Genomic DNA, 21,940 nt, shown 5'->3' on the forward strand with positions numbered 1-21,940 from the left:
TTCTATATCACCTCTGAATATGTTTGTAAAACAATAATGAATTTTTCAAAATGTCACCTCTATTTGTTGCTGTTATTCAGTTATAGATACCAGTGTGTTTATTTCATAAAAGACATGTTTTTGATGCTTTGAAAGTATCAAGCTATTCTGAACACATTATTATAAAGAAGATAATGCTGTAGCAATCCAGAGCACCAATTAGTGTCAATTATAACCTATCTTAACTGTCACCCTAGCATCCTCATGAGAATAGCTACAGAACTTTGCTTCTCTTTATGTCCTAGAATTTCACTGTTATGTGAGTTTGAACCCAATCATTACATGAACATAAATGTTAAATGAGGGCTGTACAAATTAAGACATAATAGATGATGGTGTTTTCTAAAATTCCTTTTACCACTAAATTTTCAATATGTGACACTGAAAAATATACATGTAAGATTACATTTATGGGCACCTGTAGAGGGTTAGATATGTGCCAGCTCTAATGGGAAGTGTAATTTAATGTTTTTTAGATGTTGATGTTTGAATAAAATTTCTATAAATGCATTCTGACTGTGTTTATACAGGTTTTCATAGCTTGTTCTCAATTGAACTGATGCTGCTTTTGAAAAAAAATTAGATAAAGTCACTTTTCCATGCAAAGATATCATCTTTCACAAGATATTCTTATGAAACTTGTTTTAATGAAAGCAATAATAGTCATTTACTCTGAATTATGATAGAATATTTGTCTACTCCTTATTTAATTTTCTTTGTTGAGACATTTTTCTTTTACTGCTTTTACTTTTGAAGAAATAAAAGATAAATTAGTGAATATTGTAGATATACACATATTCTAAGGGGAGAAAACAAATTACTTCAAGTCTAAAAACATTAAAAAATAAACAGACACATCTATTAAATCAAACTAACCAGCAATGATCCCGTCTGTGTATCCAGTACTATACTGTCTCAAAGGGCCTCAAAATCATTCCTTGTGTGTATGTGTGTGTGTGTGTGTGTGTGTGTGTGTGTGTGTGTTTGGCCAAGCCTCTCAAACATGATTTTCTTTGTAGTCCCATTACATTTGTCAATGCTCATATTTCCTATTTTCCAAAATTCTCTTTTCTTAAATTTATTGGACATTGCCCTTCTCTGGATGTTTTTCTGCCTGCCCGACATGAATCAGCTGAGATTCAGGGCACCCAGACTGAAACAAGGAGTAAGCCAAGAGTCACTTCCAAGAGAGCTATAAGCTAGTCCGTGAGGATCACGGACAACATAATATGGAGTCAAATTCACAGAGATGACAGGTGTCAAAACCACCCAGCTCTAACCTTCCTGTCTCACCTAAGGTAAGAAGAGGGGAAAAAAAAAAAGAAGGTAAGAGAAACTCGTGAAGGTCACAGCTCTTAGGAAGAGGCCCACTTAAAGACTGAGGTTTAATCATAAGGCCATAGAACACTTTCCCTCTACTACTCTTTAACACCTCTGAGGAGTGCTCAGAGGGAGATCTTTAACTATGAATGCCTACATTATGAGAGAAGAAAGATGGCAAATCAATAACCTAACTTTATATCTTAAAGAACTAGAAAAATAACAAACTAAACCTAAAGCAAGCAGAATGAAGAATATAATAAAGATTAGAATGAAGATAAATGAAATAAAATAGAAAAACAATAGAAGGAATGAAACCAAAGTTAGTTCTTTGGGAAGAGCAACAAAATTGACAAACATTAGAGTAGACTATTACAAAAAGAGGGAAGACAGAAGTAACTGAAATCTGAAATGAAAGTGAAGATATTACTATTAACACTACAAAAATAAAAACAATATTAAAAGAATACCATAAACAATTGTATGTTAACAAATTAGAAAAAACTACATAAATGGAAAAATTACTAGAGACATACAAATTACTAAAACTAACTCAAGAATAAATAGTAAATCTTAGCAGACTTATAAAGAGACAAATTTATTAATCAAAACATCCCAACAAAGAAATAACTAGGACTAGATTACTTCACTAGTGAATTCTCTCAGAGATTTTTAAAAGATTTAACATCCATGCTTCTCAAATTTCTTCCAACAAATAGAAAAGGAGGAAACATTCCCTAAATCATTCTATAAGGTCAAAATTATCCTGATACCAAGCTAGACAAAGATTACACAAGAAAAGAAAACAATAGACCACATAGGAAGATAGATGTGAAAATTCTCAACAAAATAGTAGCAAACCAAATGCAAAGTATTAAAAGGATTTTTCCTCATGGCCAAATGGGATTTATCTCAAGAATGCAAGGGTGGTTCAAGATATGAAAATCAATAAATATAATACACTACATTAACGGAATGAAGGGAAAACTGACACAATTCTCTCAGTTGACATAGAAAAAAGCTTCGGACAAAATCCAACATCCTTTCATAATAAAAAAGAGGGAAGGGCTTCCCTGGTGGCGCAGTGGTTGAGAGTCTGCCTGCCAATGCAGGGGACATGGGTTCATGAAAAAAAAAAAAAAAGAGGGAAGTTGGAATATACAGGAATTTTCTCAACATGATAAAGAACATTTATGAATAACCCACAGCTAACATACTACTAAATGGTAAAAGACTGAAAGTTGTACCCCTAAAATCAGGACCAAGACAAGCATCACATTTTTACACTGTTATTCAATGTTCTACTGGAAGTTCTAGTGAAAGAAGTTAGGCAAGGAAAAGAAACAAACAGCATCCAAGTTGGAAAGGAAAAAGTAAATTTTTTTCTATTTGCAGAAAACATGACCTTATTTATAGAAATTCCTAAAGAATCAACGAAAAAACTATTACAGCTAATAGAATTCATCAAAGATGCTGAATATAATACAACATGAAAAATTTAATTGTATTTCTATACACAATGAAAGAAAACAGTTCCATTTATAATTAGCATCGAACAGAATAAAATACTTAGAATAAATTTATCTATGGAGCTACAAAATATGTACACTGAAAACTACAAAGTATCTTTGGAAGAAATGAAAATAAACAAATGGAAAGACATCTGTATTTATGAATTGGCAGATATAACACTGTTAAAATGGTGCTGCCACTCAAAGCTATCTATGTTTTCAATGCATTCTCCATCAAAATCCCAACAGCCCCTGCTCTTTTCTTTTGCAGAAATGGAAAAGCCTATTCTAAAATTTGTATGGAATTGCAAAGGTCCCCAAGTAGCCAAAACAATCTTGAAAAAGGATAACGTTAGGGGACCCACACTTTCCAATTTTGAAAGTACCTATAAAGCTACCGTAATTATAACAGTCTGATATTACAAAAGGATATACATATAGGTCAATAGAAGAGAAGTGACTGTACAGAAATAAACCCATACATTTATGATCAAGTAATTTCTGGCAAGGGTGTGAAGACCATTCAATGGGGAAAGAACTGTCTTTTTAACAAATGGCACTGGGAACATGCAAGGGAATGAGGTTGGATCCTTACTTCAAACCATATACAAGAATTAACTCAAAATGGTTCAGAGTCTTGAATATAATAGCTAAAACCCTAAACCTTTTAGAAGAAAATATTAGGGGTAAATATTCACAACCTTGGAATTGGTAATGGTTAATTATACATGACATAAAAAAAAACAGGTAAAAAAGAAAAAGAAATATATCTGGCTCTATTAAAATTAAAAATTTCATGCACCAGAGAACACTATAAACAAAGTGAAAAGACAACCCACGGAATGGGAGAATATATCTGTGAATCATATATATGATAAGGAATTAGTATCCAGAATATAAAAAGAGCTATTATGACTCAACAGCAAAAAGGAAAGCAACTCAATTTTTAAAAAATGGATGAAGGATATAAATGAACATTTCTCCCAAGAAGATTTACAAGGCACAAACAAGCACATGAAAAGATACTCAACATCATTAGTCATTAGGAAAATGCAAATCAAGGCACAATGGGATATCAATTTACACCCACTACAAACGCTATTGTAAAAGAAAAAGTGTTGACCAAATTACAGAGAAATTGTATGTTGCTGATGGAATGTAAAATGGTACAAGCACTCTGGAGAATCGTTTAGCAGTTCCTCAAAAGTTAAACATAGAATTACCATATAACTATTTGAGTCTACTCCTGGGTAAATACCGAAAAGAATGGTAAACAGGTACTCAAACAAAAACGTATACACAAGTGTTCAGAGCAGCACTATTCCCAATGGCCCGAAGTGGAAACAACTCAAATGTTCATCAACTGATGAAATGATATATACTGTGAAATCTTATTTGGCAATACAAATGAAGTACTCGTACATGCTACTACTTGGATGAACCCTGAAAATATGCTAAGTGAAAGAAGTTAGACACAATAGGTCACACATTAAGTGATTTCATCTCTATGATATATTCAGATTAGACTATCCATGGAGACAGAAAGCAAATTAGTGGATTCAAGGAGCTAGTAGGAGGCGGGAATGGAGAGTGACTTCATAATGGGTCTGATTGCCTTTTGGGATGATTAAAATGTTTTCAAACTCAATTATGGTAATTGTTGCACAGCATTGTGAATGTACTAAATATAACAAATGGTAACTTTCATTACGTGTATTTTATTCCAAAATACCCGAAAAAACAAAAACAGGCAATGGACCAGAGCAATTCATGTTCTCAGAGAAGAAAAAAAAAATATGTATGCAAACATGTGGGGCATTTTATAGCATCAAAAAAACTATAAGAAGTAAATTAAGACTTCTTATCTGCTTAGATATCTCATTGAGGTATTCTCTAATATAATAGCAGCTCTAGAAAGGAATTTAAATAAAATATTTTTATTTTCAAAGATATTATCATACTTTGTTCCCTTCTCAATTCTCACTTGCTCTCACATTGCCCTTAAAATGTGAAAAATCTGATTATGTTAGTAAGTAATACCCTAGAAAGCAGTATCACTTCACGTTGTATTAAACGACCGACACTTACCAATAGACTCCTAGATTTCAGGCCCACGTATTTATTGAACCATTCTAATTAGCATAGCTGTATTATCCCACCATCAGAGTTTTTCAGAACAGTAATTTACTTAGAGTTTTCCTAGTGATCTGAAATAGTTAATGCATTGAGCCTAAGCAAGTAGGCAATTTTGCTGGTTCCATCTGTTCTCAGTTCTGCACCAACTGGGAGTTTTCTTTAAATAAAATATGTTTGTGCTCATCATCTGAAGATAATAATTTTGTTCTCTACTCACATCATGAGTCCAACCTTTATATACATAACAAGGTTCAGAATAGATTTACTTGGCAGAACAGCTCTCGGGAAATTTCATGAATTACATGTATGTATGAATTATGATTGGTTGGGATACAGGCCCAGAAATGTTCTAGGCAGATCTCAAGCTCTGGACAAATCCTGATGATAAAGAATCAAAAACACTAAAGTCATAGAAGATTGTTCCGTAAAGTGGCTCAAAGGGGTTCACTTAACAGTTAAGGACTTCCCTGGTGGCACAGTGGTTAAGAATCCGCCTGCCAATGCAGAGGACACAGGTTCGAGCCCTGATCCAGGAAGATCCCACATGCCACGGAGCAACTAAGCCCATGTGCCACAACTACTGAGGCTGCGCTCTAGAGCCCATGAGCCACAACTACTGAGCCCACGTGCCACAACTACTGAAGCCCGCATGCCTAGAGCCCCTGCTTTGCAACAAGAGAAGCCACTGCAATGAGAAGCCTGTGCACTGCAACGAAGAGTAGCCCCCACTCGCCACAACTAGAGAACCTGTGTGCAGCAATGAAGACCCAATGCAGCCAAAAAATAAATAAATAAATAAATTCATTAAAAAAAACAAAACCAGTTAAAAAGCTGAGACGTCTCAACAATACAGTGAAACTCTCATTACATTTGTAAGCAGCACATTTTCAATTATTCTTTTTCAAACTGGAAATGTTAGAATTTGGTCAAAATACAGCTTCTTGTTCTGTAAACACAACATGTAGTTATGCTTTCTCCAGTTCTTAATTTTGGGCTGCAGTAAACACTTTGAGAAATATTTACTACCTGCAAATTAGTGTTTATTTCTAAGCCTATAAAATCACTCCATGAGAGAAAGTCAAATTATCTTGCAAAAGGAAAAAAAAAAAAAAAAAGGACAAGGTTATCATTATGCTTGCTGCAATCTTAGACTTTACTGGTTTAACTACAGTACTGTATCTTCCGTTTACTTCAGGCCTTCTTTCTACCTTTAGGTCTGTGTGAAGACATTTCGAGAAGTCATTCAGAGATGTCAAGAGTCAAGGCTGATGATCTTGCCCCAGATATTTTTAAAACCCAGATAAAGTCACAAGAGATCCTTGACTTACTGATTTTAGTCCTAGAAGTTGCTAAGGTTTGGCTTCACCATATAACTTGCCATTGGCATGATGGAAATTGTGAAAAAAAATTTAAAAATAAGTTACTGGCAGATGTGGATATCTAAGACAGATGAACCTAAGCAGATTCTGTAGTGTTTCATTCTGAAATCAGTGTTCTTTTAGGAAAATGCCGAGACACTAGAATTATCTTCTTAGTAATATCTCTCAGATGTAGGTTTGTTTTCTATACCTGAAGATACTGCATAGTTACTATCTTTGAGCATCTGAATTTCTTTTCGGGGTGTTTACAGTTAATCTAATTTCCTTGTTGAAGTCCCATATTAATAATGTTTGTAGAATATAAATGAACTATAATTCATATCATATACAAAGATCCTCAGAAAATGAAGAATGCCATATTAATGAGTTTATGTTTGTCCTTGAGATAAGTAGTTTGAAAGTATCTTTCGTATTTTTATTGTAACATAAGCACAAATAAATTATTTTTGAAATTACTTGTCATTGGTAAGACCTGCCATCAAATAGCCTGAATAAAGACTTAATGTGTGTGTGCTTAGGTGTGTGTTTGTACATGTGCATGCGACATGTTGCATTATTGAACATGTGGTATGTTGTTATGTATGATTGACTGAAGGTGTCTATGACTGTTTATAAAGGATTATCTCCTAAGAATCGTAGCTGCAATGAAAGAAATTGAAATTGAAAGGTGTCATCATTTTTATTTATAATGTAGTCAAGTAGAGAAGCCAAATATTAAGTTGACATAAATCTACTATTTCATTCAAATTAAGATTCTTCTTTTGAATTGTGATAATAGAATGTTGCCAAATCTCTGTGTGGCACTGCAATCATCTAGACCTGCATTTCACAGACTTTGGTGTGTGTCAGAATCACCTAGAGCCCTGTTAAAAACAGCATCGCTGGGCCCCACCTCCAGAGACTCAGAATTACTAAATCTGAGGCGAGGCTTGAGATTTTTCTAACGACTTCCCAGATGATCCTGACGCTGCTGGTTCAGGGAATGCACTTTGAAAACCACAGATCTATGCGAAAACAGAAATTATAACTTATCTGTGCTAAAACAAACTCAGGAATATAGATAAGTTTACAAAATATTTTTGTGTAATGTTCATGTATTTGCACGACATACACAGTCAAAAAAAAGTGTCTGATGGAAATATATCAGAGCTCATTGTAGAAAAGTTATTAAAACACCTATATTTTCACTATTTTATGTATGCATACATACACCTATATAATTGTCTATCAACCATCTATCATCCATTTACAGTCAATTCTCCTTAATAATAGTAATTATAATCTATAGGCTCTGCAAAATTTCAATTAATGAAATCTGAACCATTGCCCTAAGATAAAGTTTAGAGTCTCACAAGGTTAGAGTCCTGTGAGCCTGGTCACCACATCTTCCTCAACTGATTTATAAGTACCCTTGTTCTATGTGTGTTTCTGTTTAAAGACACTTTATATAAATAAATACATAAATATGAATATAAATATAAGTATATATAGGTGATTAACATTGAACTCACAGCCAACTGGCTCTATACCTCATACCTGAACTAAGTTTACCTAACCCACATATTTCTCCATAAGGCACATCACAGCTTCTTGTGCTTAGAACATTGGAGAGCACTTTAGCACTATGCCTGTGGGCCACTTTAAACAGTAAAATCATCAACCAACCAAAAGCACAAAAATGTGAAGAATGCGGCACTAAGCAGACGGTGGGAAAAAAACACATTTGTTTATAATATGAAAACTATAAAACTAAGAGCATTGTCTTGTTTGACCTTGGCTGGGAGCATGTACCTTAGGGGACTTAAATTTTTTACCACTCTGTGTATGTCCATGAGTGACTGCAGTAGTACTGCCAAGTATCGCATATAAAATTTCCCAAGTAGAAAAATATATGAATATGGGATCAGCAAATAATGAGGATATCTATCTATATATCTCTTTATATATACACATATACACATACATACATACATACATATATATATATACATACATGTAGATGATATGAGTCTGACATGCACTGTCAGGGCATATTCAATGATAATCACATGTATGTAGTATTTCACAAAGGAAATATGCAAATGTGGAGAAATTAGCAAAAAAGGGGAAATTAGAAAATATTAATCTCTATAACATATGATTTGAAACTTGTTGGGAAAATAATTCTGTGAGGAGAGGAATTACCTTGAAAGTTATATTTTTATTATTTACCTATAGACAAATGAAGGATAAGACAGACACAGAACAATACTAATGTGATCTGAGAAAGCTCCCTTTCAGATTTCCTTTTTCATACAGTTTTGCCTGTGGCAATGACACAGTTTATTTGATTCATAGCATTAATATGTATGAATAAATAGACCGTTTATGAATATCAGAATAAGCAGACTACCATGATAACATCCAAACATAATCCTTAGGCAAACGTAAGACAATTAGAGTAGAGCAAGGAATTTGATTCATCAAATTCACACAGTAGATTCATCAAGAACTAGGATCATATTTAAGTAATAATTTTCCTTAAATCTACAAGAAAATTCAATTGTTGGTTTGCTCAAAGATAAAAAATTCTGACAGAATTTAGGCTTTGGAAGTCAACATATGCTTCTTTAGAAAGGCAATCTTACTCCAAATTTAGTTCATACTTTTTACTTTATCTGCCTCTATTTAACTGTCAATAATTAATTAGAAATTATCTTGGCTCCCACCAATTATCTTTAAATGACATTATTTCTCAGGTTTCAACAGATTTCTACCATTCTTTATCTCATGAATTATCATGATACATTACAATTTTTAAAATAGCATATGATTATTTTCTACTGCTTTTCCTTCATAACCCTATCTTAAACCTTAGCAGCTTTTCTCAACTATCAACAAGGAAAGCAATTAAAGTAAAAACAAAAAATGAATGATGAAAATAAGGAACAATAAAAGGAAAGTAAAAAATGAGAAAAAAAAAGGAGACTTTTTTTTTTTCCATTGTGTGTTAATCTATACTGCAACCAATATCTTAAAAGAATAAAGAGTGACCAACGTTGTATTATATCATGAGGACTTTTATTTATTTGTTTTGGTCATATGCCACTTCATTGATTACACATTTTTTCAGAGAATATACAGTAGAGCTACTGTGGGTTCCTATAGTTTTCTGAGAAGGAATTCTCTGAGCAACTGTGTGGCATAGTAAGAAGAAAGATGAAAAGTCTTCTAGGGAAACAAAATTGCTTGAGGCTAAAGGGTTTTGATCCTCAAATTTGCCATTCCAGAAAATTGATTTGTTCTCTCCAGGTAAGATTCACAAGAGACTGACATATAAATTACAAGTCCAATATATTGGTTGCAAGGAGAAAAGCAATACTACCAAAGAGGTTGTAATACTCATGGCAGCAGGACTGATATCTCCCCATAGGCACATCTACCAACGAATAAAATGCACAGGGTTGCTTTCAGAGCATGAAACTGAAGAGGAAAGAAGGGTGTGTTGTATTTTATATTAGAATCATTGATCTGTGATGTTAAATGCAATCATCTCAACCCAAGTATATTCTTGCCCATGAACAATATTATGAAAATTTACTTTGCACTGAGGCAAAAAGCGTATCTCAAAAAAGTTCAAAAAATGGTATCATGCAGAACATGCTGGAATGGATGTAAAAATTGTGGAATATCCAACCAATGGAATACTGATAGCATTAAAAAAAATCAAGTAGATCTGTGTGAAATAACACAGATAAATATTAAATAACAATGTTGAGTGAAAAAAGAAAATGGCAATAATACATTTAGTATAATCTTATTAATATAAATTTTTAAGAATACAAAGTATAACAGTTTCATATTTAAAAACACATCCACTTGCATTAGAACTATTGTGAAAAGCAAAAGAGTGATAAGCATAAAATTGAGAAATGTATTTGATACTAGAGAAAAATTAGGAGACTTCAAAGGGTATTTCAGTTTTGAAAGTTCTTTGTAATGCTCTACTTCTTCAACTGAGTTGTGAATTACAAGTGTTAGTTTTATGTGTCTATATTTCTTATTTATTTGCATGTCCATAGATAGATGATACTGGATAGAGATTAGATAGATAGGGAGATAATTCAAAAGATGGCCAGTAGGGCTAGGATTCAGTTAACATTCTGATCATCCATATTCCAATGAAGCCAGTTTTATTCAATGCAATATACTAGAAATTGGAAAACAGGAGCTTCCATCTTTGATTTTATTTTCTTGAGTAGTTTCATTTTAAAATGAGACTATTTTTATATATCGATGCATGTCTTTTTAATTCTCAAGAATTTTTTCCTGTCTTTTGCCCTTTTCCCTTCATTCAGAATGATTAATTGGTCCATTCAGTAAAAGATAGCACATAAAAATACGAAGAACAAAACTTATCAAGTATTGGCTTTTGAGTTTCAGAATGGGATTTTAAAATCACCACAGAAGTATAATCTCTCAAGGAAAATTACTTTTGTATTACAAAAGCCACAACCCATAATAACTGTAGACATAAATGTGCATTATAAGCTAATACTGAGCATAGAAGAATGCTTCCTTAGTAGTAGTCAGTTTTCTCCCCCACTTAGAGAAAGGGCAGAAAAAATGACGTCTGATGGCAAGAAAGGAGTTAATCACCTGTATATTTTCCTGAGAAAAAAGCCTTCTGACCTGCCATACTACAAGGACTGCTTCCTGGGGTACAGATGGATGAACTGAAGAACAGATTCTCTAGGAGGTTATGAGAATTGATGAGTGTGGAGTTTGTGACCAGTTTCCCAAGTAGATTTTCAAAGAGCAAAGCTCTTAACTCTCTGGGAACAGAAGAGTAGAAAGGACAATATAAGGGATTAAAATATGGGAGGTCGTATTTATTTGCTGGTTTGTTTATTGAAAGGCAAGAATACCATAGCTGGTTATTGGCTAGTTGGGTAGGGGGTTTATGGAAATTCATTATATAAATAAATGCATCCATAAATGCATACACGAGCAAATCAAAATGCATAAAATGAGAAAATATGCACAGGCTAAATGATGGTGGTGTGTTCTTAACAATATACAAGTGTTCACAGCAGTACTGCACATCATGGCAAAAATTCTGGAAAACTGTATCAAATTAAATCATTTTGTAAATAATTTCCTCTTCTCCATTTTCTCTTTCTTGACTAATTATTTGACTATTGGATCTCCTGGATTGATCTCCTACCTTCTATTTCTCTTCTACTGTCTATTCTTGTATCCCTTGTTCTATTTTTCTGGGAGATTTCCTTCTCTTTAGTTTCCATCTCTTCTTTTCTACTGTCGTGTTTTTAATTTCCAAATGCTCATTTCTTACACTGAGTGTTCCTTTTCTATGGTATCCTTTCCAGCTTTCCAACTTATGCTCTAAGATTCAGCTTTCTTGAGTCTGTTGCATCACTTACCACTTGTCCATCTACTTATTGTCTTCTTTACCATTCTCCACCCTTTTGGGAAATATATCTTTTAAAAATATTTTGCCATCATTTTATTGGTTTTTCAGAAAGTTCTCTACCCTTAAAATTTTAATACAAATATTTAGAACTGTATTTATATAAGCACCTCTAGAGTTTAATCAGAATCTATATCATAATCTTTAAATAAGACAAGGAATATTTTACTCTTTTTCTTCCCTCCCTATTTCTCCTCTTCTACCTACCTTCCAGGAAATAATCAGAGATTCTCATTTCAAAATTTTCTTTTTTGTTGCTCAGTAATGCTGCACCATATTTACTTTTGTTGTTGCTGTTTTTCTTTACCTTTTAACTCCCTTTACCCATTTTCCCCAGTCCCTCCCCTGCCTCTGGCAACAACCAAACTGTATTCTGTATACAGGAGCTTTTGTTGTTGTTGTTGTTTTGCAGAATCCACATATAACTGAGATCATACAGTACTTGTCTTTCTCTGACTTATTTTACTTAGCATAATATTGTTGAAGTCCATCCATGTTGTTGTAAATGGCAAGATTTCATCCTTTTTATGGTGGAAAAATATTCCATACATATAAATATATATCTCACAGTTTAACCACTCATCCACTGACGAACACCTGGGTTGTTTCCATATCTTGACTATTGTATATAATGCTGCAAAAAACATGGAGGTGCATATATCTTTTCAAGTTAGTGTTTTCATTTTCTTCAGATAAATACCCAGAACTGGAATTGCTTCATAATATGGTAGTTCTATTTTTAATATTTTTAGGAACCTCCATACTGTTTTCCATAGTGGCTGTACTAATTTACATTCCCACCAACCGTGTAAAAGGATTTTTCTTTCACATCCTCACCAACACTTGTTACTTCCTGTCTTTTAGATAATAGCCTTTCTAATAGGTGTGAAGTGATGTCTCAGTGTGGTTTTGATTTGCATTTTCCTGATGATTAATGATGCTGATCATCTTTTCATGTACCTGTTGGCCATCTGTATGTCGTCTTTGGAAAAAAATATCTTTTTAGATCCTTTGCCAATTTTTAAATAGATTGTTTATTTGCTATTGGGTTGTTTGAGTTCTTTATATATTTTGGATATTAGCTGCTTTTTGGATATAAGACTTGCAAATATTTTTTCCCACTCAGTAGGTTGCTTTATTTTGTTGATGGATTCCTTTGCTTTGCAGAAGCTTTTTTAGTATGATATAGTCCCACTTATTTATTTTTGCTTCTGTTACTTTTTGTCAGATTCAAAAAATCATCACCAAAACCTAAGTCAAGGAGTTTACTGCCTATATTTTCTTTAGGAGTCTTATGATTTCAGGTCCTAAGTTCACATCTTTAATCCATTTTGAGTTAATTATTGTGTATGGGGTAAGACAGTGGTCGACATCATTCTTTTGCATGTGGCTGTCCAGTTTTCCCATCTCCATTTACTGAAGAGACTATTCTTTCCCCAGGAGCTGGTAATTTTAAGAGAGTTTTTCCATAGCCCCAGAGATGTGCAGGAGGGCATGAAATCATTTCCTGTGTCTTCTCTGGGCCATGAAAATAACTGAAAAATGTAGGATCTAAAATGCTCATGCAGTTGGAGGTCAAAAGATTATAGCTGTGATCTTCCTGGACCTTGTGAATTGTGAGAGCTAATGGGAATCTGGGTGCCCAAGTCATATCACCATGGATAATGATATTAAACAAAATGCCTGATTTGTACGCAACTCCCATCAGGAAATTAGATTTGATCCGTAGAAGAGCAGATGTCATGAAAGTGGATCCTTGTGTACACAGAAAATAACTCAATTTACTTAGATTAAGTTATTTTCTTCTAGTGGACTAAAGCCTTGAATTATAAATAAATTTCAGTCAACCAAGAGAAAAAAACAGACAATGTTTCTTGAAAGCTGAGTTTTTTGCTTGGGAAAATTTATCCCCAGTGTAAAGGTACTTGATGCATAGAAAATTTGTTTGTTCACATATGGACACCTTATCTTTGATAAAGGTGGCAGGAATGTACAATGGAGAAAGACAGCCTCTTCAATAAGTGGTGCTGGGAAAACTGGACAGATACATGTAAAAGAATGAAATTAGAACACTCCCTAACACCATACACAAAAATAAGCTCAAAATGGATTAAAGACCTAAATGTAAGGCCAGAAACTATCAAACTCTTAGAGGAAAACATAGGCAGAACACTCTATGACATAAATCTCAGCAAGATCCTTTCTGACCTACCTCCTAGAGTAATGGAAATAAAAACAAAAATAAACAAATGGGACCTAATGAAACTTAAAAGCTTTTGCACAACAAAGGAAACCATAAACAAGACCAAAAGACAACCCTCAGAATGGGAGAAAATATTTGCAAATGAAGCAACTGACAAAGGATTAATCTCCAAAATTTACAAGCAGCTCATGCAGCTCAATAACAAAAAAACAAACAACCCAATCCAAAAATGGGCAGAAGACCTAAATAGACATTTCTCCAAAGAAGATATACAGATTGCCAACAAACACATGAAACGATGCTCAACATCACTAATCATTAGAGAAATGCAAATCAAAACTACAATGAGATATCATCTCACACCAGTCAGAATGGCCATCATCAAAAAATCTAGAAACAATAAATGCTGGAGAGGGTGTGGAGAAAAGGGAACACTCTTGCACTGCTGGTGGGAATGTGAATTGGTTCAGCCACTATGGAGAACAGTATGGAGGTTCCTTAAAAAACTACAAATAGAACTACCATATGACCCAGCAATCCCACTACTGGGCATATACCCTGAGAAAACCAAAATTCAAAAAGAGTCATATACCAAAATGTTCATTGCAGCTCTATTTACAATAGCCCGGAGATGGAAACAACCTAAGTGCCCATCATCAGATGAATGGATAAAGAAGATGTGGCACATATATACAATGGAATATTACTCAGCCATAAAAAGAAACGAAATTGAGCTATTTGTAATGAGGTGGATAGACCTAGAGTCTGTCATACAGAGTTAAGTAAGTCAGAAAGAAAAAGACAAATACCGCATGCTAACACATATATATGGAATTTAAGGAGAAAAAAAAATGTCATGAAGAACCTAGGGGTAAGACAGGAATAAAGACACAGACCTACTGGAGAACGGACTTGAGGATATGAGGAGGGGGAAGGGTGAGCTGTGACAGGGCGAGAGAGAGTCATGGACATATACACACTAACAAACGTAAGGTAGATAGCTAGTGGGAAGCAGCCGCATGGCACAGGGATATCGGCTTGGTGCTTTGTGACCACCTAGAGGGGTGGGATAGGGAGGGTGGGAGGGAGGGAGACGCAAGAGGGAACAGATATGGGAACACATATATATGTATAACTGATTCACTTTGTTATAAAGCAGAAACTAACACATCATTGTAAAGCAATTATACCCCAATAAAGATGTTAAAAAAAAAAAAGAAAAGGAAATTTGTTTGTTAATCTTTTCATCTGTAAACAAAGCCTGATAATAATTTCCTCTTCCTGTATTCTTAGGCCGTTTTAAAGAGTCATAAGAAAAATAAACTAAGAACACAGGAAAGTCATTGGGTAGCCAATGACCTCTGCTTAACCACACTGTGCCTTTAACAGATAGAATACGACTACTGGATGTGTTTTCACTATAGTTTTTGTCACAAGAAAATTGAGGGTTGGGAGTGGGATGTAACTAATTTCCCCGAGACTCTTGTGCTGACACAAATTCCTGAGCTTCACCTACCCCTAATTTTCAAATGGGCTTGTAGTCACTCCCAAATCTCAGAGAGAGTAGCATTTTTGTGATTAGATTTTAACCGGGGGCTACAATTTAGATGTTTTCATCAGTAAGCAACATGGTACTCCTTTCATGTTAAAAAAAAAAAAAAGTTTTTATCTAAGTCTGTTGGTAAGCCTGCTTGAGCAATACAAATTTATTTTATATTTATTGCATTTAGAAACTGGAAAATGACAGTAATATTATTTTTAATTGATGCCAACATCATTTCAAGATCTATAAATCTTGTAAAGTGTTTTCTGATTAAAATGTACTAAGAGAGCTAGCAGTGACAGGCTTATTCTCCTCCAAATCACTACTGAAATAAGCATGGAAGTACTGAAAATGTTATTAAATTTTAACATTTTGTATGGAGAAAAGTATACTTGGTTTGTCACTAGTATACTAAGAAGGCAGAAATGACTAGAGAAGAATGAGAGAAATGGATAATTAAGTCAAAAACTACGGCCAGGGTGAGGAGGTCAGGTGCTATGGAGATGTGTAATCCATGATTAGTTTAAATTTAAAAATGAAATAAAAGCTGCTAGAGTATTTACAATGAGAAATGATGTGATTGACTTATTTGAGATTTACTCTGACTGCTACATGGTGAACTGATGATGGAGGGCAGTGATGAAGTAGATAAACCAGTGAGGATGTCATTGCAATCATCCAAGAAATTGATGATGCTACTACGTTTGTAGGAGTAGAGATTAGTACAAAAGTTGATAGATAAGTCAGTGATTTAGAAATCAATAGGGCAAGAAATGATAGAGAAAATAATGGAAAAGAATGACAGCCCAGAAATTGACCTTTGTATATATAATATACATGCATAAGTTTTCAAATACCCAAATTAATTAAAAAGAGTAAATATACAAACATTGCTGGAAATTTAAGAAATAATTTTGAAAAAAGTGACATCCTTATCTTACATCTGACAATAACATATACTTTTAGGTGCAATGAGAACTTATGATTTTAAAAATATGAAGAGAAGGGAAAAAGGTGCCTACATATGGCATTTTGTGGTGCAAATTATCTCCTAAACATATTAAAAAAATTTTAACGCCACATAGACTTATGAAGAATCTGAAAAAGTTTTAGGTTAAAAATTAACTTAGAAGGTATCTGTAGACTAATAAAACATTTAAACAAATATGACAGAGAATCCCTTTTTCTTTTTTTTTTTTACAGAAAATTATCTTACCAAACACTAAAACAAATGCTAATATAGCTATAGGAAGATCATCAAAAGAAATAAAAATTGTTTATCAGAAAGAATATAAAATTCCATTACTTATTAGATGTATACAAATTAAAACAGCACTATTATATAATCAGAATGTGTCAAATTTTCAAAATGCTTGTTTTCTCATAAACAGCTAGGAAGAGAATGAGTTGATAAAGACCCTTTAGAGAGTAATTAGACAGAATGTTTAAAAATTGTGTTTTTATGTTTTACCATTATCGGATTTCTAAAAATTTACTTTAGGAAAATAATGGATACTTTCAAGGATGTTTCTGAAACACTATTATATCAAGACATTGGAAATCAAAATTTGTTTTTTATATAAAGTATGGCACAGACAGGATAAAATACTATGCAAACATTAATATGTATATTTTCAGAAGGTAATAATGACACAGACTGTTTCCCTAAATGCGATATTACATATAAAATGCAGGATATGATTATAGCTACATTAAAATTATGCATGTGCTTTGATAATGCCCTGGGCACAGAGGGTCTATAATCATGTGGTTAAGAGCATTTGCTCTACAGTCAAATTACCGAGATTTGGATCCCAGTTCTGAAAGTTGCTAGCTGTGTCATTTTGGATAATTCACTCTGTGCAACTTTGGCCAGGTTAATACGTGCTTAAGTTTGCCTTTACATAAAATAGGATAATAGTAATATATGATAAATTGTGAAAATTCCATGAGACAATGCTCAAGGAAAGAGAGCCAATAAAAGTGGTTCACATTTTTTACATAACAAACATTCCTGTTTCTACCAAACCAAGTTTAAAAATTGAATATTTACTGTATTTTGGAAAACTTCTTCTAGCCCTCATTCACCATACCCTTCAAAATTGCTCCCTTAAATTGCTCTTCTTAAATTCATGTTAATTGTCCTTTCGAATTATATTACTTAGTACTATCTGCTTTTGAACTAAAGTTTCAAAAGTAACTTGCTTCCTTTTCTTAGTATTACATTTTTAGGGTTCATCATATCTGATGCATATGGCTTATTGATTCATTTTTACTGTGCATATGATTCACTGAATGAATAAATAATAATTAATTTGTTCAGCCTAATATTGGTGACATTTAGGTTGATTCCCTTTTTCTTTTTTTTTCTTTTTTCTTTTTTTCCGGTACGCGGGCCTCTCACTGTGTGGCCTCTCCCGTTGCGGCACACAGGCTCCGAACGCGCAGGCTCAGCGGCCATGGCTCACGGGCCCAGCCGCTCCGCGGCATGTGGGATCTTCCCGGACTGGGGCATGAACCCACGTCCCCTGCATCGGCAGGCGGACTCTCAACCACTGCGCCACCAGGGAATCCCTCCCTTTTTCTTTATATTACAAAAATTCTTGTACATGCCTCCTATGCCAGAGTGTCCATAGTTATCTACGTAGAATTGGAATTGTTGGGTTGTAGGTAAGGTGTGTGTTTATTTTACTGATCACAGTGTCTCCTTTGAATTTTGGCTCCACTGATTCCTTTGTTTCAATACCAACTCTGTTGATATCCCTAATAATCATCATCATTTGACTGGCTAGCCCTCAATAACCACTTCTGCTCCCCAACACACACACACACACACCCACACACACACACACACACACACACCCACCCACCCACCACCACCACCACCACCACCACCACCACCACCACCACCATCACCACTTAAAGGAGAGGTACTAAACAATAATTTTCAAAACAGAGACACTCTTGAAGGGATGGAGATCTCTCTCTAGTGCTAAGTACTTCACATAAACACATCACCACCGCAAAATGGAATGTTCTAACTATACTTTTGTGGAACCCAAGCATTCTATCTGGCTGACACGGTTCACATTTGAGTTTCAGATGTAACAATATCTCTTTTCATGGGTAATTTTTTTCTTACCCATATCCGTGTTGTAGGCATGAAGTGAAAGAAAAATAATTACTCAAATAGGAAATCTTTCAGGCAAGCCCTTTTCTTTGTTTAAGCATAACATCATCAATTCATTATCAGCATAATCGGTGATGATATATACTCCATTAGTTCATAAAATTCAACCCACTGTCAATAGTTCAAACACCATCAGCATTTCCTTGACTGCTTTATGATATGGATTGAGTGGGCTGGGTCTTAATTCCAGTTTTGTTTTAATGATACTGGGAGGACGTGCTCAGGCTTTTAAATTACTGCAGCAACATAGCTGGGAAAATTAAAGCAATTTTACCTCCGACCAAGGTAAACAATCATTTCACCCCCTGCTTTTAGCTTTCATTCCTTCAAAAAAAATATAGTACAGCAGTCTTTCTTTATGGCATATTAGGATATTAATTGTTCTCTGGATGAAAATAGGAACAAAGAATAAAGTGGGTAAGGTATTTTTAACTGGATTTGAACATGGATAATTAACAGGCAAGAGACAATGTGTCTAATTATATCTAATTTTATATTATGATTTCTTTTCTTGGGAAATGTGCAATATTTTAGTTTCTCTGCTTCTCTGAATGGCTGCCATTTATTCCTTAAGCTAAGGGAAAAATCGTCATGAAACTTCTGGAAAATTACTTTCTTTGGACCTGTGTTCACTGTAGATAAAAGAAAAAAATCACATGAAAGTAAATTCATCTATACCTAAAAATAGCTATGCTATGTTGGTTTAGCTGAATTATAGCAAGAAATAAGTTTTAACAGGAGAACAGATTAGAACAAAAGACATCATTTCAGACTCTAAAAAAGAGACAGAGGACTATTCCTGTTATAAATTATAAAAATGTTTATATGCTTTTATAAATCTTTTCTCAAAGGGATACTACTGGAATAAGTCTAGGTATGCCTTGAACATGCAGGAGGACATACTCTGAAATCTTTTCCTGATTTACAAAAGGAACTTGATACATGACTTGTAGTGGGCTGAAGTATCTTAAGGGACAAACCAGGTGAGGAAGTAGAGGGAACAACTGATCACAGTTGTGCTTACTAAATAAGATAAATAAGACAACACTTTCTTTCTACATTAGCTGGGAATAAACCTGAGTGTAACAGAATATCTAACTAATGAGTGTATCTAAATCAGTTTAATTTGTCCCCATCTAACAAGAACTAAAAAGATATTTGATCTGGAGCTGATATGGTAGTTTGAGAATGTGGTCAGTGAAACAATACTGTCAAAACTTCTGCTTAGTCATCTTGGGAAGGTGGTTTATAGTCTCCATCTTATTACCTCGTGGTTGCATAATAGTTGCTTTACTAACACCATCTCATCAGCATTTCAGATAGAAATAAGTGAAAGGAAACGGCAGGAAAGCCCCTTCATTTAAAATAATTTTTCTAGAAGTCTTTTCAATGACTTCCACTTTCATCTCCTTGTTCAAAAGATTATATAATGTCAGACCCTCTTGCCTCCATATTTTTTTTTGTATGTATGTACGTATTTATTTTTATTTTTTAGGAAAAATCATTTTTTATAGTTTTAAAGTTTACAATCCATTTACAGTAGTTACAAAATATTGTCTATATTCTCCATGTTGTACAATACATCCTTGTAGCCTATCTTATACCCAGTATTCTGTACCTACTTCTCCCCCATCCTTATATTGCCCCTTCCCCCCTCTCTCCACTGGTAACTACTAGTTTGTTTTCTATATCTGTGAGTCTGCTTCTTTTTTTATTACATTCACTAGTTTGTTGTATTTCCTAGATTCCACATATAAGTAATACCATACAACATTTGTCTTTCTCTGACTTATTTCACTTAACATAATGTCCTCCAAGTCCATTCATCTGTTAATGGACACAGGTTGCATCTGTATCTTGGCAATTGAAAACAATGCTGCTATGAACATTGGAGTGCATATATGCTTTTGAAGTAGCATGTTTCTTTTTCCGGATATATACCCAGGAGTGGAATTGCTGGGTCATATGATAGTTCTATTTTTAGTTTTTTGAGAAAACTGTACAGTTTTCCACAGTGGCTACAACAATTTACATTCCCACCAACATAAAATTCTCCTTTATCTTTGCCATCATTTATTTGTGTTCATTTTGGTGACAGCCATTTTGACAGGTGTGAAGTGATGTCTCCTTGTGGTTTTTTCTTTTCCCTGATGATTAGTGACGTTGAGCATCTTTTTGCATGCCTGTTGGCCATCTGTGTTTCCACTTTGATAAAATTTTTATTCATTTCTTCTACCCATTTTTTAATTGGGTTGTTTGATTTTTTTTGATGTTGAGTTGTATGAGCTGTTTATATATATTGGATATTAATCCTTTATTGGTCATGTTATTTTCAAATATTTTCTCCCACTCAGTAGGGTGTCTTTTCATTTTGCTGATGATTTCCTTTGCTGTGCAAAAATCTTTTATGTTTAATTAGGTCTTGTTTATTTTTGCTTTTATTTCCTTTACTTTAGGAGACAGATCCAAAAAAATATTGCTGTGATTTATGTTAAAGAGTGTTCTTCCTATGTTTTCCTCTAGGAGTTTTATGGTATCTGATCTTACACGTAGGTCTTTGATGCATTTTGAGTTTACTTTTGTATATGGTATTAGAGAATGTTCTAATTTTTAAAAAAATTTACTTATTTAATTTATTTTATTTTTGGCTGCATTGGGCCTTCGTTGATGCGTGCTGACTTTTTTTTCCTCTGGTTGCGGCAAGCAGAGGCTACTCTTCGTTGTGGTACATGGGCTTCTCATTGCGGTGGCTTCTCTTGTTGCAGAGCACAGGCTCTAGGCATGTGGGCTTCAGTAGTTGTGGCTCGCAGGCTCTAGAGCGCAGGCTCAGTAGTTGTGGTTCACGGGCTTAGTTACCCTGCAGCATGTGGGATCTTTCCAGACCAGGGCTCTAACCTATGTCCTCTGTATTGGCAGGTGTATTCTTAACCACTGCGCCACCACAGAAGCCCCTAATTTCATTTTTTTTACATGCAGTTGTCCAGTTTTTCCATCACCACTTATTGAAGAGATTATCCTTTCTCCATTGTATTGGTCATAGATTAAATGACCATAAGGCTGTGGGTTTATTTCAGGACTCCCTACTCTGTTCTGTTGACCTGTGTCTGTTTTTGTACTACTACCATGCTGTTCTGATTACTGCAGCTTTG

The sequence above is a fragment of the Globicephala melas genome, chromosome 16 (genome assembly GCF_963455315.2).
Source record: "Globicephala melas chromosome 16, mGloMel1.2, whole genome shotgun sequence".
Lineage (NCBI taxonomy): Eukaryota > Metazoa > Chordata > Mammalia > Artiodactyla > Delphinidae > Globicephala > Globicephala melas.